This window comes from Microtus oregoni, unplaced genomic scaffold (assembly GCF_018167655.1).
Source record: "Microtus oregoni isolate MIOR12 unplaced genomic scaffold, Mior012 000007F_ref0000211, whole genome shotgun sequence".
Lineage (NCBI taxonomy): Eukaryota > Metazoa > Chordata > Mammalia > Rodentia > Cricetidae > Microtus > Microtus oregoni.
In genome coordinates this window covers 7,830,241-7,853,935 of record NW_024543066.1, presented here as the reverse complement: position 1 = coordinate 7,853,935, position 23,695 = coordinate 7,830,241, and positions in this window count along the sequence as shown.

Here is a 23,695-nt window from a genome sequence, read left to right as displayed (position 1 = left end):
ATCAATTCATTCAAAGACATTAAAGCATTCCCCATACATGCCATCGACAACTTGGAAAAATATAAAAAGTATGAAAGAGATGGACACTAAAAAATAACTCAAAATTAAAGGGTAAAAAAGCAGACAGTTCTGGGAGGCTCTGAAGGATCTCTATATACTTTAAGTATTGAAAAGATCAGAGTTCAGGCTGGTACTCACCATGTATTTGGGATGCCATGTGAGACAGCCTGAGCTGTAGGCTCTTTTCTCAAGTCCTTTTTTCTTGTGTAACATTTATTCTGTTATTATTTTATTCTAATCCCACTGATTCAATTATTTTAAATTAAATTTTTTAAATATTTAAAATATTGAAATTTTTATTTGACTTTCAGAAAGTCATATTTGACATGGCAAAATAATTCATGCCAACTTGAAGTCCCAGTGCTGCACATTAGAGGATGCCTAATGACCCTCAAGGCAGACAACACCCTGATTGCAGCTATAGGAGTTTGGTCTTTTGCCATAAAGTTAATAATTTTGCGTAGGCATTTATTATGGCAGGTTACTTTCAAAAGTCTTTCCAATCTTCAATGTTACATAAAGCAAATGTGCTGAGTGCCTTGAATATGTGCGACTATGATCTCTGATCTTATACAGAGTTTATATCTCTTGCCAATGCAATGACAGCTTAAGGCTGAAGGCATTAAAGGAATATAGGAACAGATATACAAGTGCTATTAGAAGTCAGAGAACACAAGGAGTTTCTGATTAGGCCTGAAGGAAAGGAAACGTGTACCCAGTAGAAATAACAGTAAACAAGCTGCTAAAGGAGATATGCTTTAGGTGTAGCTAGTAAACCCTAGACTAAAGGGCAACAAAGGAAACTTAAGAGATCGGGACTTGGGGAAACAGGAGGATTGGGATAAAGGAAGGTTGGATAGGGGAGCATGGAACCACAATTCTTAGTTAAGGGAGCCACCTTAGGGTTGGCAATAGACCTGACCCTAGAGGGGGTCCTAGGTGCCCAAGCCGAGGTCCCCAGTTATTTCCTGGGGCAGCTGAGGATAGGGAACCTGAAATGACCCTATCCTAGAGCAATAATGACGAATATCTTGCATATCATCATAGAACCTTCATCTGGTGATGGATGGAGACAGAGACAGAGACCCACACTGGAGCACTGGACTGAGCTCCCAAGGTCCCAATGAGGAGCAGAAGGAGGGAGAACATGAGCAAAGAAGTCGGGACCACGAGGGGTGCACCCACCCACTGAGACAGTGGAGCTGATCTATTGGGAGCTCACCAAGGCCAGCTGGACTGTGACTGCAAAAGCATGGGATAAAACTGGACTCTCTGAACATGGCGAACAATGAGGGCTGATGAGAAGCAAAGGACAATGGCACGGGGTTTTGATCCTGGTTAATGTGCTGGCTTGGTGGGAGCCTAGCCAGTTTGGATGTTCACCTTCCTAGATATGGACAGAGAGGGGAGGACCTAGGACTTACCACAGGGCAGAAAACCCTGACTGCTCTTTGGAATGGAGAGGGAGGGGGAAAGGAGTGGGGGGAGGGGGAGGGAAATGGGAGGTTGGGAGGAGGTGGAAACTTGTTTTTTTTTCTCCTTTTCTCAATAAAAAAAATAAATAATAAAATAAATAAATAAAAAAAAATATAAGAGTTAGCCAATAAAAAGTTAGCGCTAATGGGCCAAGCAGTGATTTAAAAAAAAAAAAAAAGAGAGAGAGAGATCGGGAAACTTCCGAGAAAAACAGAATAGCCTCGGTTTCTCCCGGTGGTCTTGTCGCTTCCCAACTTTCCTGCCAGGAAACCCCAATCTCCTTTTCTGACCCCAGACCTATGATTTTGCTGCACCGCGACTTCCAATATATGGTAAGAACATATTCTATTCCTAGTGGTCAGTTTCCAATCAACCTCTCAGAAGTGAGCCAGGAAGAAAGAAGCAGAGCAAAGAGTGCCATAGCTCGGCTTTGTAGCACATACTTTTACAACCTGGTGTGAAATGTAAGGATCAGCTGAAAAATGTCTTCAGTACCTTTAATACTTTTAGGGTCCACAGATGGCAGAAACACTCAAATAAATTAGTTTGTAATTGGAATACAAAAATCACATCTTTGACTTTCTCTTCCAGAGTCACTTCAGAAGTAGCATGGACGAATAAAATGTTTGATGTTTGATCGCAACACACTGAGAGAGAGACTGACAGGGAATTTATGTTTCTTTGTTCAAAGCATCTATAGTTACTAAAATTTGACCTTCATATATTTATTGACTTGGGGTTTTTTTCCTAGTTTTGTTCCTGCTAGTTGAATAGCAAGCTCCGTGATGATCAGCATTTGCTTATTGGTCTTTCGTTGTCAAGCATGGCATCATGCCAGAAACAGAGTAGTAGGTCATTGATTGCTGGCTGTAACACAGAATGTCTGCTAAAGGCCTGTGCTTTTGACACAGTTAACTTAGAGACTGAGTCTTGCTATCATGTGAGAAAGGCTACATAAAGAAAATGAATTATTTATTCAAAGTTTACAACTCTAATTTATACTATATGTCTCTACTCTTTAATTTTCTTTAGCAAAAGATGAAAAATAAAATGTTTGATCAATTTCTCCTTCCTCCCTATTAATTAAAATGAGTTGAAAGTCAAAATAATGTTACAACAAATGATACCAAAAGTAAACTGAAGAGCTGTTGTCCATATCCTAAACTCAGCATCACTGACTAGAAGTTCTATTCAAATACCAGTGTATTTTCTTGATTGGATGGGAAGAAAATTCTTGGAGTGGACATAATTTGATCTCAGTAGGTCAGTAGAGATAGAGAAATGAAGTCACTATTACTCTATACTTGTGTTTCACAGCTGTAAACAGAAAACAAGGAAGGCAAGAGGAGACAGCTCAGGCATTCAGGCTGAGGACTTGTGGAGACAGGATGTCCTATTCCCACTGAGGATCTCGTAGGGGTAAGAACTAATGGCTGGCTATTCTGCTTCTCTCATCTTTCAGCCTTCATCTTCTAATATCTGACTCTGGGTTTTTATTATTAAGATGAATTAGCACTCATGCAACAAATGGTGCTTAACTTTAAGGCAAGAGTTCATGAAAAACCCACTTGCCTGTGACTTTGCAGCCAGTGGCACATACTATACCTGCATGAAGGGACTCCTGCTGAAGTCACCACCCCACCAGTTATATTTCCTTTTCTTTTTTTTCCCTCAAGCCTCTGAGAGAGCTTGGGATTTTCCTATCATAACCTCTCTACAGCAATCTTCAGCTGACACTGAAACTCCAGAAGCACCTGGGCCCCAAACACCACAGGACTTAACTTGCCATAGATTGGCTATCTCTGCCTTCAGGCAACTCCTGCCACATAGGCATCTTCAGCACAATCCCCTGTGCATTTTTCAGACAGCCAATACCCTCTCCCTGGTGAGTTGCAGGCTTCCCCTAGAACCCATCTTCTTGAACTGCTAGTCTCAGCTCAGGGATATATGCTAGCAGTTACAGCTCTCCCTAGCCAAGTTGTTCACCACCTGTGTTCTCTGCTTACGCGTGCTATGCTTTACATTACACCAACATCCTCAGAAGATTTGATTAGACAATTGGGAATTCTTAACACAGGGGACTGATTGAAAAAAGAGAGTTTTTTTTTCCCATGTTAAAAAATGGGAAAACACTATTACGATTGAAGGAGTGACATCTCTCTATGATTACACAGTAAATGTTCTAAAGTTTGAACAATTAAAAGAAGGGTTAATAAATTTAACTGAGATTGACATAATGTTAATTAGCATTTTGATAATCTTTATTGTTGGTTTGATAATTCTAGGTTTATCCTTTAAAAAGTTGGTTGATATGAGTGCCAAGATGGAGGCCTTAGAAAAACTTATTAAAACAGATCACAGACAAATTCAAATCTAGTCAGAGGAATTTATAAGGGAGTCAATGTCAGCATTGCATTATAAGGTTAGAGAGGAACAGCATAAGGTTTTCAAACAACCAACTTTAATTCATCTAATCACCTTAGAGGAACTGCCAAATGGCACTTATCCTCAAGGCTTTGAGTGCTCACTGGAATCAAATGAAATGTTATATTTAAGGAGATTCAAGGAAGCAATAGTCTCATATAGCCTTTTGTGAAGCAGATATTAAACTCCTGGTTAACTTGTAATAGAATTATCCCTCAAGATTAAAGAGACTTGGTTATAGCAGTCTTGGAGCCTGGTCCACAATTATAATGAAGGGCCTGGTGGAAAAATGAGACTGAAACAATTGAACAAAGTAAAGCTAGAAGTATCGAAATCTCCCAAAACCAACTTCTTGGAGAAGGAGATTATGCTACTATAGAAAGGCAAGCCCTATATGATGATTACATATTTTATGCCACGAAGCAGCTTTGAATCCTTGATACAGAACTGAAGAAATAGGAAAAAAAATTGAGTCATTTACTAAAGTCATATAGGGCTGAAAAGAAAGTTTCATTGATTTTTTACAAAGATTGACTTCTATGGTAAATAGAATGATACCAAGTTCAGAAGCTGGTCAAGTAATTGAATCTCTGGCTTTTGAAAGTGTTAATCTTAATGAAAAAAAAAAAGGATAATTAGGCCTTTAAAGGAAAGATCAGCACCCTTGGAGGAATGGATCTGAGATACAATCAACATTAAATCTCATGGCCATGATGAGTCTTGGATAGTGGAGGCTCTTTCCAGAGGTTTGAAAAAAAAATCAAAATGTCAAATATTTCAATTTCAGTAAACACTGTCACCTGAAACGGGATTGTAAACAGGGCATTCCTAGAAATAATGTTTTTTTCTAGAATAATCCAAACAGAATTCCTCTCCCTTCTGGATTATTCAGAAAGTGTGGTAAAGGGAGGTATTGGACTAATGAATGTAGATCAACAAGGGACAGTTAAGCAGTTAAGGTAACCCTTTGCCATTGAGGAAACTCCTTGACAGGTCTATTGCAGCCCCCAATGTCAATTTGGTTCAGTTGTTTCCTGTCAACATGGAGGAAACTCTTGAGAGCAATTAAAAAACCTAGTGCCTATTGAAAAAAAAAAAAACCCACCACTCGGGATGATAGCACAGCTTTAGGGAATAAAACAAAAATTTCAGGGGAAACCTAAATTAAAACTGATAAAAATAGATTTGAATAAAAGAGACCTCTTGATTAGAAGAGAAGATAGTTTATCAAACAGCTAGACTACTCAATATAAATTGACTTATAAAACTAACTGATGTTTTTTAGGTGATCAGACAAAACTCGTCAAAAGGAAAACTCCCCAAAGTTAGGGTTGGGAAGGCTTTTGCATTTGTCTTTTCATGTAAAATAAAAACAATCATTATGAAGAACATGAAGACTTTTGGACAAAGAAGCATCCAAAGAAGAAGAGAGAAGTACCAGGAAAGAATTATCAAGAAAAGGAACAACCTGACCTAATGTGATCTTTGAAGTCTCCAAAAAGATGATAGGACCCAACAATGATGATTCTACCAGGACTATGATAATACTACTAAGCTGAAAAACACAATTTAAAGATGGGCTTTGGATTACAAACTGCTGAGGACAATTTTGAGGTGGCTAGCTGAGATGATCCAGCATCACAAACACTCTAGCCAGAACTTGAGACAAGCCCTGCATTAGAGTCTGAATAACAAATGATACAGCTACCTCTCCCAGGACTTGACAAATAACTCAAACTTTACTTTTCAGCATCCCCCGAATATGCTATCTTATTCCCAGACAGCAGGAAGTGATTTTAGGAACACAGCATGCACATCCCTAAGAGATGGTGTGGCTGGTTTTTAGTTGTTCAGAAGATTATGGATGTTTGTCATTGTTTAGGGTGGTTGGTTACAAGTTGTTACTGATAATGGTCAGAATAAAAAGCTAAAAGAAGATTAGATACAGGGTTCTTGTTTTGAAAAGAAAAAAGAGGATATAGATTTGATAGGATAAAAGGATTATTGAATCTACTTTTAAAAAGAAACTACTTGATTTAAATATTTACAATCATATGGATCTTTGTATATTGATACAAATTTGAGATTACTTTTTGTTGGAACATACTGTACATACATTTATAATTATGTTCAAGGTATTGTACCTATATAGTTTATTTAACAATGTAATGTAAATTTTAAGTTATTGAAACTTATTGCTATCAACTAATTAGGATATAAAGAAATGCAAGTTAGTGGTTAGTCATTCCATTAAAACTTGTAGTCATATTAAGTATGTTTTCAAGGTCAAACACAGATATAATTTAGATAGCTAGACTTAAAATACTTCACAGATCTACAGTATATGGCATTTAAAATGTTTTAATAACATAGATTTTTTTCAATGACAGTGAGACATGTCTGATCCTGGCAGCAGCAATCTACTTTGGAGATGATGGGCATTGAAGAAATTCTGCATAAAGCTTACTTGTTTTGTCAAAAAAGTAAGCCAGTGGACAAGAAACTGCTCTTGCCTTGACTGCTGACAGTATGGTGTTCAAATTAGACAAACAGGGCACAAAAGAAAGTGACTGCTGTACTTTTTCAAGACAAAGTAAGATAGTCCTTCAGAATATCCTGCTTCATGGAAAAATATTTCAGCTATGCTAGGCTAGTAGGCTGAAGACGAATGCCCAGACACCACAGAAGAACCTTCAGTGACTGTCTAGGTGGTCATCTGTTTTTTTTTATTTCTCACATTTTTTGGAAGTTGCTTGTACTTCCTGATTATTCTGTTAATATTATTTCCTTCTTGGGTTCCTGATGGAGTTGAAGACTTTATAATTAGAGTTATAGTTTTCTTTGTAACCAGCTTCAGAAAAGAAAAGAGGTGTCAAGTGTATAGGGTTGAGACACACTAAAATTTTGGTAATGCAAGTTAGGATGCAAAGTGAATTAGGTACAAGACTTTGGACTCACCAAGATAGGATGGATAATGTAATATTTTCAAATTTGAATTTGTCAAATGTAAATGGACTAGACATTGTTGATGTACTTATTGCCAGTATATATTGTATATTTTTTTATTATTGTATATAGTTTTTCTTCTATTAGTTATAACCTTCTTTTTTATTTTAGACAAAAAGGGGGAAATGTAGTGATATTTTGTTTGTGCTTTAATAAATAAAGATTGCCTGAAGATCAGAGTGTAGAGTTAGCCACACTAGCTACCCATAGAGTCAAGGCAATGGTGTACACACCTTTAATCTCAGAACTCAAGAGACAGGGGTAGACTGTTCCTTGTGAGTTCAAGGCCACCCTGGCCTACATGAGATTGAATTAGTCTAAAATAGAAACAGAGCCAAGCAGTGGTGGTTTATACCCAGCACCAAGGAGGTGAATATGGGAAGTGATATGGCTGGAGGAGAGAGAAATAAAAGACAAAAAGAGACAGGAGCTTAGGTATTCAGTCTAAGGACTTGTGGAGACAGGTACCCCATTTGATCTGAGGATTTCGTAGAGGTTAGTGGCTGACTGCTCTGCTTTTCTCATCCTTCAGCTTACACCCCTCATATATGACGAGGAGTTTTTATTATTAAGACCAGTTAAAATTCATGTAACCGACAACCATGATTTTGTTGGTTTGTTTCTCTTTTTTAAACCTTTTGGCTTGGAATTTTAATTAATTTAACTTCTATGACTTCTGTCTTAGAATCTTTGTATAGAGTACACTGCTTCCAAGTGGTAGGGCTCAAGGGAAAAAAGTGTGATGCTGAGTTTTGAGCTGTAACTACTGACAACAAGACGCAGGAAAGGGCATGATATTGCAGTATCAGTTACAAAGAATGCATTACATGCTTCAAGAATCTGGCTATGACACTTGGAAGTTCCTTGCCTGGAGTTAATTGTTTGGAGGATTTGCAACAAACAAATCTGAGGGAAAATATCCTACTTCTGTGATTGTATGCATTTCCAATTGATTATGTCTAGCACACATATATACATAAGAACTTAAGTATGTAAAGTAGCATGAAATGTCTAAACATTCAAGTATTTATTATCTTTAACATTCTATTCTGAAAGCCTATTGTGTCATATCTGTTGAATTAAATGGGACCTAAGAGCTAATAAATGTGTATCTCTCATAGTATATGTCATATTAGTTCTAGTGATAAATAGATGATGAGGACTCTAACCTGGTTAATAAATGAATAGATTGAGGTATTAATACATTATACCTACATTGTGGCGAGGTGAAAAACTCGAGGCAGATACACTGGAAGCCACTGGATGTCACTAGGACCTATATCTCTTGTAGTTCCTTTCTGTCTCCCAGTCACTGCTCCCTGGCTACTATATCTGTACATCTCTGCTTTTCCATTTATATTTCACCATGATGGAGCAAATCCTCTGGCTCCATAAGATAACAATAAACAATCCTTCCTTTAAGTATTTTATCAGGTATTCTATCACAGTGATTAGAAATGTCTCATATGCACACACACACACACACACACACCCCACACAGGTTTGTATTTTTTCTAGTATTAAGTAGCATCAAGTCTAGGGTAGGGTAATATATTTTCTTGTTTTAATTTGGCTAGGTTGACAGAATGTAGAGGGTATTTGAAAAGTTTCTCTACTATATTTAAGTGAAATTTGTAGACTGTCTTTCCTGTATTTCAATGACATTGATAATTGTAGCTAATTATAGGAAGAGAAATGGAAAAATAATACATGTCAAAGACACATTTCACTTTGGTGAGCTGCATTTTAAAGGTTCCGTTGTGAGAATTAATAATTCCTGTCACTTATTATCACAGGCTCCCTTTCACTCAACTACAAAGTCTCAGCAGCACATTGTGGATAAATTGCAAAATATTCTCTTCATCTCCTGGATGGATTCTAAATGAAACACTGAACCTGACATATTAAGCACCATAACTATTGAATTAAGTATCTTACCTAAGGCATTATGTCTTTTAATTAGGATATATATATATATATATATATATATATGAAAGATAAAGCACTAGTTGAATTTCCACATAGACTTTTTCTGTTTCTTCATCATTCACCCATCATGTCATTGTAAATGCTCAGTTTTGTTAAACCTGATAAACCATTGTTGGTATTTACTATTCTCTTAGCTTTAGTTTCATTGATCTTTCCCTGAGTATGCTTTAACTGTTCCTTGACCCAACGCAATACATTTTAGTGTCTTGGTTGTCCTGGAAAATATGGAAACTAATGTTCATTATAGGAAGAAATATTTTAGAAATCTTCTTCTCAGCCCGAGCTCAAGCTCATGTCTTCTATATTTCAAGTGTCTATGCATATTTTATTGTAGCAATCTTCACATCCTGTCTATGACCCAGCCCCATGCAATCTAGTCTAGTACATTATGGCCCCAGAGGGGAGAACATGGTTTGGTCATTTCCTCATACCTGGCAGTAGATGTATAGCAAATATTGAATGTTCTCATAATCTTTGAATAAAGGACCAGATGATTCACACAACTCTCAATAGAGAAAAACCTAAGAGTCTCCATCAAATAGCATTTATACTTGTCATTGATATTTATCTCTAAATTGGTTATATAGCAACATCCTCAAACACAGTTGATGAGTGTGGTACTGCCACACAACTGACTTTAATATCTGCATGAAATCTTGGTTTTGTAAACCTCTGTCAGTGAGCATTGCCCACTCTTCGTCATGTCCCACTGATTCCCTCTAAGCTTGAAGTCTGGTTTGCAGCTCCCAGCCCACACCTATTTTAGTTATGCCCCATTATCTGAAAATTAATGCACAGTGAGCAAATTGACCTCAATGAATGTGCGTCAGTTTGCTGTGTGCCTCCACAGGAATCTCATTACTTCTCTGTCTCCTTGAAGTCAATAGCTGCAGGGAGCTTCTGCCACAGATCAAAGTTCATCTGAGCCTGTCTAGGTTTATTCTCATCTTGAAGACACATTGTTCTTTTCTTCATCTCTTTTCTACCTACAGGAATTTCACGTGTTAAATGCTAAATAGTTTTACCATGCAGAGTTTATATTGCGTCTTTTCTCAAGCTGTTCTGTGTTAGGAGGTGGCTAACAATACTTGCTAAATTTAGAACCAAGTAGGTGATGTATGGTAGCCTGAACTAGGTAGTATGTTGAACTCCCTCTCCCAACTCATGATGCACTAACTTTATCACATTCCTGAGTCTCCATCTACTCAGAATCTCAGAAGTAAAAGCCATCTTCCAATTCAAATCATGCTTTTAATCCTAAGAGGCCCTGACCTTCTTTTACAAGATAAGAATTCAAGAGACACTTGATATTTATTATTATTCTATGGAGACACAAGGAGATATTACTAAAATGAAACATTTAAACTAAAAACATGGGGTGTGACTCAGTGTTAGAGTACTCACCTATCACATATGGGCTTTGGGCTCAATCTCTATCACCGAAAAAATAAATTAACACTCTTGTGGTAAAATAAGGGTAATAAAAAAATTAAAATTCACCAATACCTAACAAAATCAGTTAAGTCAATAATGTGATGCGCATGATATAGATTTCATTAGGCAATTATAGCATTTATATCTGGGGGTTTATTTCCCCCAAAGATACCCAACCAAATATTCAAGCAAGTGTGACTGAGTTAGTCGAAGACGGTATACTTCAAAATTATAAATGTAGCTGGTCAGAACTAAATCCTGAGACTTGGCAAACTTAGACCCTGGTATGTTCACTGAGGAGAAACCAAGAGTCAGTCAGGTGTTGCTGTCAGTCTCATTGTGTAGGACCCTCTGCTTCTTCATGATGTTCATGAAGATTCACATATGATAAAAGGAATCCCACTCCTCATCTGACTTCTCTCTCAGGACAGAGGTAGAGCTGCATGTTTCATGAAATAAGCAAGTTTGTGTAGACAGGCTTTTCTTTTTATCTCCTTAGCATATATCATCATCTGGAGACATAAAGTAATGGGACCTTGTACCATTATCTAAATGGAAGAGTCAGTCTAGAACTATTATCAGTATTGAACAAGACAATGACTATGAAAACACTTTAAACTTATTAGGCAATTAAGAATTGCAAGTACTTTTGAAAGTTATCCATATGGACATTTTGCCATTCTTATTATTACCTAGTGATTCAAACATTTTTAGTATACTAAATTAAAATTATTCTCTCAATATTTTTTTGGAATGCTATAGATTAAATTTATTTTGGAAATAAAACCTATGATAATCCTCAGATACAGCAGTGTCTGGATATGTAGGCCTTTTCCTATTCCTAGAACATAATACTTTTTTGAAATCCAACTTCTTTTCTATTGACCTCTCCATCTGTTTGCTCATCTATGAGTTAATCACTGACAGATTAGGATAGGTTTAATTTTTTCACAAACCATTTACCTCCAAACCAAGAGTAAGAGAAATTTCTTTCTAACTTAAAGTAATCAGACATGAACAGTCCAGTTAAAAAATAAAGGGTAATTGCTAAGTTCTTGTAATACATGAATGCATTAGTACCTTGATAAGCAATGCAATCTTTATCATAAACTAGAAAAGTAAATCAATGTGATAAAGTTAAGTCAAACTAATGGGAGTAGATTGAAATTATTTGACACAAGTGAGAATTATTAGGGGAGGCATGTACAGGCCTGGTGAGGTCAGTGTGAAGAAAGGGAGAGCTGAAGAAGGCACCTAAATTGAAAAATGTAAAAGAAATGGACTTTTTAGATAAGTACCATATACCAAAGTTAAACCAGGACCAGGTGAACAATCTAAATAGACCTGTTAGTCGCAAAGAAGTAGAAGCTGTTATCAAAAACCTCCCTACCAAAAAAAGCCCAGGACCAGATGGTTTCAATGCAGAATTCTACCAGAACTTCCAAGAAGAGCTAATACCTATATTCCTTAAGGTATTTCACAATATAGAAACAGAAGAGTCATTGCCAAATTCCTTTTATGAAGCCACAGTTACCCTGATACCAAAACCACACAAAGACTCAACCAAGAAAGAGACTTACAGGCCAATCTCAGTCATGAACATCAATGCAAAAATTCTTAATAAAATACTGGCAAAATGAATCCAAGAACACACTAGAAAAAATATCCATTATGATCAAGTAGGCTTCATCCCAGAAATGCAGGGCTGGTTCAACATACACAAATCTATGAATGCAATCCATCACATATATAAACTAAAAGGAGGAAGGGTTTTTAGGCTCACAGTTTGAGGGCACACTCAGTCGTGGCAGAAAAAAAGCAAAAGAATGGTGGTGGCAGTGGTTTGAGCCCCCAGATCGCATTTCACTGCATCTCTGACTAAGCGCCATAGTGAAAATATCGCTGTGGGGAATTCTTGTGGCCCTCGCTCTTTCAGTGCATTTTGAAGATCAGCCTTTACCTGCTCCCAATCAGTAATGTGAAAACCCCCTGCATGTAGGAACCAGGGACTAAACTCTACCCATCTTAATGATCTCTTGTGCTGTCTCAACTTTAATACTGGTGCCTTTATTTTCCAAAAGAGCTAACAACTGACCTGTTAACCGGCCCTTAAACACTGGAACAGAATAACTTGCACCCATAACCAATTCACCCTCGCAGCTCAATTTCTTACCTGCTGGCCAGCCTTCCCTCCCGAGGGTGACCTCTCAGGGATCCCTACTTCCCCATCTCACAGATGGGTCTAGTTGCCCATGATGATCCCAGCGGTGCCTCCAATTGTAACACCCGATTTTGTGTTACACCCTCGGTACAGTTCGCGTGCCACTGTACCGAATGCCAGTCAGGCAAGAGCCTGGAGATTGAAAGAACACAAAGAGACACCAGGGTCATTCGAAAGGAGACCAGCCCAATGCCAGTTTATTCAGACTTGGAGAAATCCTTATGTATCTAACTGCTGCACAAGGATCTCTGCCCAGGCAGGTGGGAAATTACCATATTAACAAAGGAGTAAATGCCCTGTAGCTAACCACCGTGGGGGAGGGGGGGCAGGGAGAGCACGGAAACACACAGGAAGCTAGGTTAGCTGATCATAAACTGTCCCTGCAATGCACCCCAGGAATAAGGGAGACCAGGGCCCTACATAAATGGATGTAGCCCATGTGCAAAGTCCAGGAGTGAATCCTGAGGGATGAAACACACTTATTTGGCCTCTGTGAACCCACATGTGCTTACTTCTTCATATTAGCCATTCCATCGTAAACCTGTTGGAACTGTGGCAAGTCCATTGTTATGGTGTCTGTCCCTAGTTGTTTTTCAGATGTCAGTAGCACCTGGAGTAGAAATCCTTTGCTGGGGATTTCAGGTGCTTTTAGTCCTGAGCTTAAAAAATAGTTACTAAACACTGGTTTCATTAGAAATTCTACAAGTAATGATCTTGTCACAAATATAAAAAGGAGAGAAGAATTTTTGTATTGACACAAATGGTTATTAGTAATATTTTAACATATATTTTAAAATCATCTTAATTATATGAAGAATTAAGACATTCTAGTAGCTAGAAGTTATACAAAGCTTATGCATAGAAGAATTGCTAACAATATATCTGTAAAATATAATAGGCCAAATCTAAGGCAGAGAGAAAGTGATAGATGGTGAAGTGAAAGTTGATGATAGACAGATGATAGAATAGAAATTATAAATGATATACATTCGAATATAGATAAATGGATATATATGTGCATATACATATACATATAGGTAGATAATAGATATAGATAAATGATAGACAGTAGCTAAAAGAAGACAGATTATAGTTAATACAAAGAAAGAGGGGTGATAGACATATGACAGATTATAGTTAGATAATACATAGATAAATGGGAGATATATAGATGATGAATAGATAGATGATAAACATATATAAACATGATTGAGAATCAGATAAATGGTACCCAACAGTTGATGGAATTATTCATATATTTAGTGGTGCATATACACATGCACATGGATAGACAAAGAAGAACATATGCATGGAATGAGATAGAGAAGAGTCCCAGAGAAAATCTAGGAGTTCATACTTGGTTGGATTTTGTAGTAGTTTCTATAATAAAACCATCCAAAACAAACAGTTAATTAGATTAAAAGCCAAAACTTCTTCCCTCTTATACTGCAAGAAGGAACCATTCAGATGAACTCTAACTGTATTAGCGCCCTTCGTAAATTAGCCTACTTACAGCAGACACTCTCCTTTCTGTGCTGTACTACTGAGCACAGCATTTAGTAATAAGTTAGCTGCTGGTGGAAACCCCCCAAGGGCTCTATTTGTTTGAGCTTTTAATTAAATTGCTGGAGGCAAACAATAACCCCACCAGATTATATGAGACTCCTCATTGCACAAGACAATGAACTTAACTTTTACTTTTAACTCAAAATCACTTCTCTAAATAAAAGTGTCGGGTTCTTTTGTTCTCCTAAAAATAATATGAAAGGGAACATCTTTAGACTTAATTCTGCTATAAAATGGGGGCATAACAAAGAATAAAGTTTTTCTGTTATGCGCAGCGAGGTGTCTAGCTTCAAGTTTTTTATGTATAACTTATCTACATATTCTCACTAATTACTTGTTCTTTCTTCATGAATAAAGACTTCTTTTTTTAATAATTGAAGGGATACTTCCTGAAAAGTGGCTTTGAGTTTTAACATGAATACCCAGGAAAAACAGTATTAACTGGGCTAAACTAAACTTTTTAAATGTCATGCAGAGCAAGGACTCAGGCAATAAAACATTTGCTGCACAAGTGTGCATCTTCAGACGCCACAGAAGGCTGGGCATTGTAGGGAGGGTATGTGATGCCAGTGATGCTAATCTCAGATAGGAGGTGTTGCTAAGAGAATGCCTTAAAGCAAGACGCAAGTTCACCTGACAGATGCAGTGGTCAACAAAGGAAGGCAAAGACTGACATTTGAGGTTGTCTATGTGTGTGCTGTGATGTGTGCATCCATGTAGACACAAGCACACATACATATACAGACACATAGAACAAGCACACACACATATACACATGTAGACACAAGTGTGCACATACACACATACACACACAGACACACAAACAATAACAACCAAAAGAAACAGATACTAAAAATTCAATCCATTTCATCTAAAACATCTCAGAGGATACATAACATGATGATATACTGAGTGCATCAAATTTTCTTAAACTAAGTCAGAAATTTTTTTTTTTTTTCAAAATGAGTATCATAGATCTGGAGAAATAGCTCATTAGTGAAAAGAACATGCTCTTCTTGTAGAAGATTCAAGTTCAGCTCCATAAACCAAGTAAGGATATTTAGACCCTCCTTTTATACCAACTCCAGAAGATCACCCATGGGCACTTGCAGGCATATAGTGCAAATACATACCACACCACACCGCACACACACACACACACACACACACACAATACTTAAATACATTTTTAAAAAAGAATGAAAATTGTACACAGCAGAACATGATAATTCCTCCGTCTGCTACACATTCTCTCAACTAGCCACGAAAGATTTGTTCCTCTGTGATGAGATGACAAGTGTGTATGACTAAGATACTTGTGTAGGGGAGGTCATTAACTGTTACCAGGAATACATTTTTACCAGCTTAGTACCACAGCAATGGAAATAAGAAGTCATACAGCTCTTCCCACTAAGCTACCTCTCATCAAAAATACCTCAGGAGAATGTTCAGCATTTATTGAAACAAACAAATGCAATCTAAGACCAAACTTACTTATAATAAGTAGACCTGAAGGGTGTAACAGAGAGTGATCTATTTACTCTTTTATTCAACACTGGAAGGCAATGTCCTCAGCACTGTTCAAGGATACCATCCATAGCCATTATGAAGAAGGAAACAAAACAAACAAGCAAGCAATCAAAATACAAGTAAATCATTCTAAGAGAAGTTTTAGACAAACGTATTCGATAAAACAAATGCTACTATAGAGGTTATTCACAGTGAAAAACAAACATGTCACTAATTCTTAAGTCCCTAAGGGGAATTTTCTTAAAGAAAAAAGAAACCACTAACCATGAAACCAAAAAGAAGAGATCAGAGAAATTCATTTGATTTTATCAGTGACTCTAGTAGATGTCAATGTAACAAGTTTGTAATTGTGCACATAGACGCAACTCTAAATACAAATGCCTCCAGCTGTGTTTATGTGTCTGTGACTACTTAAAGATAGTCACTTTTGGCTTTGAAAAAGTGAGTCACTCTTTTATGGTTTTGAAAATCCATGCGTGCATTAAACACATATTTGCAGTATTAGCAATGTTCTAGATATTTCCAGGTCCCATAAACAAAATGATGAAGCAGGAAATCAGGATACTGTCCCTGTTATTCTAGGTCCATTATACTTGATGTGAGAATATAAGATCACTTCCTTATTTGAAAGTGGAAGGAAGACTTGTTGGGAAGGGCTCCCAGGGAAGGAGACGTGATAAGAGAAGGCAATGGAGGGAATAGGTTAGATAGAGTAATTGCATATATGAATGAAATTGAGTCGAATATTTTAGAATGATTCATTAATCATGAAAATTTCTTTAAAGGGTTCATCATTTTAAGAAAGAATATAGTAAGAAGTATACAAATTATGACAGTTTGCTCACTTGGAAATAAAGGTGAATATAAAACTGGAGTATTAATAAAGGACAAATACAAAACTAGAGAATTTTGTCAATTGAGAAAGTATTATCTAGTAAAGAAACAAATAGACTCAATGAAAATTCAACAATAATTTAAACAAAAATAAAATGCCAACTCATATTAGCACAAATTTCATATGAGTTACCAAGTATTAAATACAATTAGAAAGGATTAGAGGAAATGAAGAAAGATGTTGTTTTCTCTTGTGAAAGCAAGGTGCTTATATATGTGTGTGTGTTTTCATCTGGCAATATGAATGTCTTATTAATGAAAATAAGGCTGTAACAGCTTTTAATCAATGTATAAAAATATACTTACTAAGTAAAAACGAGACAAATTTTAGTGCCAAGAATAAAAAGCTAGTCTGGGTGATCGGGAGAAGTTAAAAGAGAACACAAAAATACAAGCAAAATTTTAATTAAGCAAACCACAGTAAATGTAAATTATCAACAAGCATTTTAAGCTGTGTTCAAAGTCAGGATAATTTTGACATAATATTATGTGCATATATTAAGATGGGAATCATTGAAAAAAGTGATGAGCTTTTCCCAAAGCTTTAACAGTTTTGGGAATGTAAACACACAAACAAAAGCAACCAGGTATTTGGAGAAGACCTATGCTATGATTATGCTTCCTGAAGAGAACGTTGGATAATTGCTATAGTAAACACTAGGATCCAAGAGTTTCTTTCAGCTTCTTATCTTGAATATTGAGAGAAGATGCCATGTCTTGGAATCTCACAGGAAACAAGCTCTAAGCAGATCAAGTGAGAATACAGATCTCCACAGTAGATTCAGTCAGAAGAGTACCTTCCAGATAGTGAAACACCTTTCTTCTAAGCACCCAACTATAATTGTAGCAGTCACTCAATAGCAGGCCTGAATCCATGAGAAATGTGAGGTAAGCATGAAGTACCAGTCAGTACTCATAATACCCTTCTTTACTTCCAGTCCTTGCTCTTTCCACGGCTCCCAAATATGCCAAATTTGAACTCTCATACAGCCACGAAAATATGGGATGTGGTTTGGGTGTCCTAAAAGGGACCAAGGGATGTTGGGTTAAAGGCTTATGCCTCAGAGGAGACGCAGTTTCTCAAAAAATTGGGAATCAGTCTACCTCAGGACCCAGAAATACCACTCTTGGGCATATACCCATAGGATGCATACTCATACCACAAGGACATCTGCCCAACTGTGTTCATAGCATCATTATTCATAGTAGCCAGAACCTGAAAACAACCTAGATGCTCCTCAAATAAAAAATGGGTAAAGAAAATGTGGTACATTTACACAATGGAGTACCACTCAGCAGAAAAAAAAAAATGACATCTTGAAATTTGCATGCAAATGGATGGAACAAGAAGAAAACCATCCTGAGTGAGGTAACCAGACCCAGATAGTAAACATGGTATGTACTCACTCATAACTGGATATTAGCTGTAAAGCAAAGGATAACCAACCAATAGTCCAGGATCCCAGAGAACCTAGGTAACAGGGAGAACTCTTAAGAAAGACATACATGGATTCCCTTGGGAAGAGTAAACAGATAAGACTTCCTGTGAAAATTAGCATAGGAGAAGAAGGAGGATGGAAGAGGAAGGGGGAGAGGAGAAGTGGAGGGAGGAGGAGAATGTGAGGCAATGGGATGTTCAAGAAGGGGGAAGGGAAGGGAGAGAGAGAAAAGAACTATGATGATTGAGGGAGTCATTAAAGGGTTATCAAGAAACACAGTACTAGAGAAATTCCCAGGAATCTTCAAGGATGACCCTAGCTAAGACTCTAAGCAACAGTGGAGAGGATGCCTAAATTGACCTTCCCATGTAAACTGACTGATAGCTACCTTAATTGTCATCATAGAACCTTCAACCAGTAACTGATGAATGCAGATACAGAAATCTACAGTGAAGCACTGGACCAAACTACCTGAGACTATCCAAGAGGCAGAGGAGTGATAATATGAGCAAAGGGGTCAAGACCATGTTGGTAATACCCACAGAAACAGCTGACCTGAGCTAGTGAGAGCTCACTGACTCTCTGGACTCTTAGCAGGCACACCTGCATAGGACCAAATTAGGCCCACTGAATGTGGGCAACAGTTGTGAGGTTTGGTCAATCTGTGGGACTGCTGGCAATGGGACCTGGATTTATCCCTTGTGCTTGAACTGGCATCTAGGAGCATGTTCTTTTTGGAGAGATACCTTTCTCAGCCTAGATATGGGAGGGAGGTCCTTGGTCTTGATTCCAAGTGAAGTATCAGACTTTGCTGACTCCCCATGGGAAGCTTTACCCTTTCTCAGAAATGGATGGGGGTAGGGTAGGGTAAGGTGGGAGAAGCAGGAGGAAAGGAGGGAGTGGGGACAGGGATAGCTGTGTAAAATGAGAAAATATTGTATTAAAAAATTCTTAATTAAAAAAAAAAGAGGTAGTATGATAGGTTGCCTTTAAGAAACTGAAGGCACGAAGTAAATTCTTAGCAACAGGCTGTTTTAAAGGGTGCAAACCTGGTTCCTTGAAACATATTTCTTGGATTCTAGATTGAGCAAGGGTGATTGAAATTTGGCCAATTTAGTGGTATTTTCCATGTAGCCCTTATCAGAACACAGTCAGTTTGGGTCATGCTTTGACTCTTAAAAAAATGTGAGCTAAATGGGCTTTCAAAAAACAGGGTACTGCTTCAGGTATTTCATTTTGGTAATTGAGGAATAAAGTTTTATTGTAGAATAATAAAAACCCAAGATTTCACCATTGATATAAATAAATCATGTGCCTTGAAGCTATTCACATCTTCTATGTTCTACTTTTGACCCAAATATATGTTATTGACAAGATATTTCTTTGTTCCTACATTTTTCTCAATTATTCACCACAGTCAAAATGCTTTTACTTTTTTGATTCTTTAGATTTTAATTAATCTGATTTATTGTCTTATTTTCAAGTTTTTTCTTCCTTTATGCAATATGTCCTAACCACAGCTTTCTCTCCCTTTACCCCTCCAAATTCTTCAACCTCTCCTCTTCCCAAATTCTACTTCCTGTCTCTCCCCAGTCTTCCCAGGGACATTAACCAAACACAGAACAACAAAAAACAGTAATACTAAGCACAGACTCTCACATCAAGGGTGGGCAAGGAAACCCAACAGAAGGAATGGGGTCCCAAGAGCAGACAAAAGATTCTGAGACACTCCCATCCCAACCATCAGGTGTCCCACATAAACACCAAGCCAACATACATAGTACATACATATACAGAGGACATAGAATTAATTTTAGTAGGGACAATATTTAATTAAAACAATCAGTCGAAAAAGTAAGAAAATAAACTTATAAACTTCTATGATTGCATGAGTGCAGAGGCCAGCAGTTGATGCAAATCGCTTTCTGCATTTTATTGTTTGAGTCAGGGTCTCTGACTGAAGAACACAGACCTCAACAATTAGCTAGATGACCTAGTACATGAGCTCAAGGGATATACATGTCTATCCCTGCAGTTAGTTACTGAAACACACAGCTGTGTCTGTTTTTTATGAAAGTAATAGGGATCAGAACACATGCCCTTATGTTTATGTGGGAAGAACTTCCTAAATTAAACCATTTTCTGAGAGCTTAGAAAGCAGGTTTTATAATTTTATCATGTTTTTCTTAAAAAAATTCACCAGGCAGTGGTGCACACCTTTAATCCCAGCACTTGGGAGGCAGTGGAAAGGAGAATAAAAGTGAGAAAACAGCCATTTGTCTGCTTATCTTCAATTCTGTTACATATTCACTTTTTTTCTTTATTCTACATGACTTAATTTGATTAGACAAAAACTAAAGACTATGTTTATTTATTTATTTATTAGACAAAAAATAAAGAGATACTGACACAATGTGACTTCAATGTCATTTCACTGGTGCTTTCAATTTAAATTCTGTATAATCTTCTAAATAATGGCATTTCAAAATGATGATATTGAAGATGATAAAATAGCAGCCAGATGGCTAATTCTTCATTTCACTCTTGCCTCTCCAAGTATATATGAGTCTTTGATGCCCCACAGTGGGTATGAAGATGTATGGTTACTACTGTGTGGTTAATCTCCCCCACCAGACAGCTTCAACAATTTCTAATTCTCCACATTTTAAAATGATTTGCCTTTATTTAGGCAATGCGTTAAGCACTTTGCTGATCCCAGGTCCCAGTTAAGTCTCTCTGTTCCTACCCTCACCTCTATACCTACATCTTCAATAAGACCACTTACCCCCTCTCTTCAAAGTAGTTTTCTGCTGTGTAAACTCAAAATGATACTTATGGCTATCCCACCAGATCTGTAAGAAGATTAACTAGAATCTTGCATTAAAATGCTTGCCAGACTCTGAGTGCATAATAGGTATTTTCTGCTATTTGTGGCTTTTTAGTTTTATGGTTATTTTTTTTAACAGTGCTGTTTTGTCATGTAGAATATGGTGAACTTTCGAGAGTGGGTGTGATATCTGGCTTTTCGACCTCATTGATTGCACCTGATTCTAGTCTTCAGTTTCTTTCTTGTTTGTTTGCTTTGGCTCTCGAGACTAGGTCCCACTCTGAATCCTAAGTTGTACTTCAACTCAAAGAACCACATCTCCTGCCTTAGTCTCCTCAATGTGTAATTGCTAAGCAAGCACCACCACACCAGACTTAGACTTCTTTACACTTTTTTTTGGTTCGCTTTATAGATAATTTTATTTAGACTTGTTTGTTTTTATGTTCTGTTCATGAAGCCCCTCTATGATACAAAACCATTTTTCCCTGAACCAATGATGAACTGGATCATCTTGGAACCTATTCTTCCTCTGCCTTAAAGGAATCGAGATGCTGCCTGCTTCCTGGGCAGCAGCCATCTCCTTCTAATCGAGAAAACTAAAGCACATGTGGCAGCAGCTCACAGGCTTTGCTACACTGGTTGTTTTCAGGCCTTACTCTGAGTCTGAATCTGCTAGCTTTTCTCTCAGGAAGATCTGTATATCGAGGGTTAGGCCAAGAACGTTGGTATTTTTGAGTTCAAACACGATGCTGATACAAATGTCCTTGTATCAGATTTTGAAAGCCATCTGTCTGTGGGGTACTTTCAAAGCTCCATCAGGACAATCTTGTCAAAAAAAAAAAAGGCCTTTTTTTCAACATTAGATAAAAAGCCATTTTTAATTATATGTGAGTTTCAGCTATATTCAATATTTGAAATTATTAAACATTTATTAATATTCATACTATATAGGAAATTGCATAGCTATTCATTAGTGTTTAAAGTATGTGGGATATTTAATTAGACTTAACTTTTCTGAAGGAGATTCTTTTGGGAATAATACGTACATAAAAATTGTTTGAAAATAAGAACAAATAATTTTAAAAAATGTATTTAGTAAATTATATTCTTTGACAGTCAGGTTTTTTTTAATAATTCTTGTCAGAATTTATTTTTCTCACCTAGTTTGGACATCACACACAGTCTCTAATCCCAGAACTTGGAAGGTGGAGCTGAACTTTGTGAGTTTGAGGCCAGCTTGGTCTACAAAAGAACAAAACAAAACAAAGAACAAATAAAAAAAAAGTCACTCAATCTCTCCCTCATGGAAAGGAGACTACTTTATTAGTAACAAAATGGATGTAATCTAAATTTCTTCTTTCTCTCTTACTTGGTGCTTTATTTCAAATTATCCGTGCAAATCTCCTGGCTAAAACCAGTTAAGACAGGGTAAAAATCATATCAAGCAAGGCAGTTTTCTGATCCATTTTTAAATATTTTTATGAATATTTATGTTATCCACATCAGAATTTAGCTAAATTCAGACTGGCCAATACTATGGCAATGAACTTAATTAACATCATGTGTAGTGTCTGTTCCTCAGGTGGTGAGTGATGGCTGTTTCATTTGGACTTAAGGTCCATGATTTATTTTTATTTACAGAAAAATCTACTGGGAAATCTATTTCTCTATTTCTATTTAAAACTTGCTTCTTCCTACCCTTCTGTATTTGTGCCTTAGCTATACATGTGTCCCTCATTCATGGGTCCATAAGACTGCACTCTGAAATTAGAAAAATGATGTAAGATTTATATTGTAATTAAGGCAAACATCTGAGTGAAATGTTATGCAGCTTATTAAAGTAATATTCATGAACAGATTGTGGGACATCGCAGTCAATTAGTGAACCACACACTAAATATATCAAAATCAAATTGCTCTATAAATCAGAGTGCCGAATTGCATGAATTCATTCACCCATTCACTCTTGCTCACTTAATAAGTACAAATCTATAATGTGTTGTATGAAAAATAAAACTAGCAATTAAAATCTAAGATTTTTTCAGGATAATCTTCGCCCTATTTTAAGTATTTATTTTTTGAGATTATAATTGTTGTGGCCCAACACTCTGAATCAGCCCAAACAGATGCAAAAGGTTAACAACAAAGCAAGATTTAATACAGGCAGTTCAAAAGAAATGGTGGAGGGGTTGATCGATCTGGGCCACCGAACAGACTCAGGAGCTGAACCAAGACCCGGAATGTCAATTGAAGCAAATATTTAAGCACAAAAATCATAAGCATTTGTTGCCAAATTATAATTACATTTTTTTTTCACCTATCAGAAATCAAATATTCGGGGCTTTCCTTGAGGGTTCCATCATTGCCAACCGACATACAAGGCAAGCTTTTCAGTCTAATGAATCAGAATCGTCTGTTATTTCTATTGGTAGAAACAGCCATAATGTTTCTAGAGAACTAAAGACTCATAACGACTCTTTCTATGTTTCAAGGAGGGAGTTGGTCAGGTATTAAAAGGTTCCCAGCTCCCCCTAAGGCTTGGAAACATGAATTTGGTTTCAGCGTACAGATAAAATGGAGTCGGAAGCCAAAATTGCAGCTTGGTAGTACAAGGCGCTTTTTGCCTGTTCCCAATAGAGTATAAATACAAAATTTCTCCCTTCCCTTTTCTCCCTCCAAAATCTCCCATGTTCCCCTCCTTGATTTCTTCAAATTCGGAGTGTCATATTTATTATATTATATAATCTGGCTGCTTAGGCCCTGTTTTTATTCGAAATGATCTGCTTCTTGCCAGTTACAAGTCTGCTTTTGTAAATCCCTAGTCTTGCG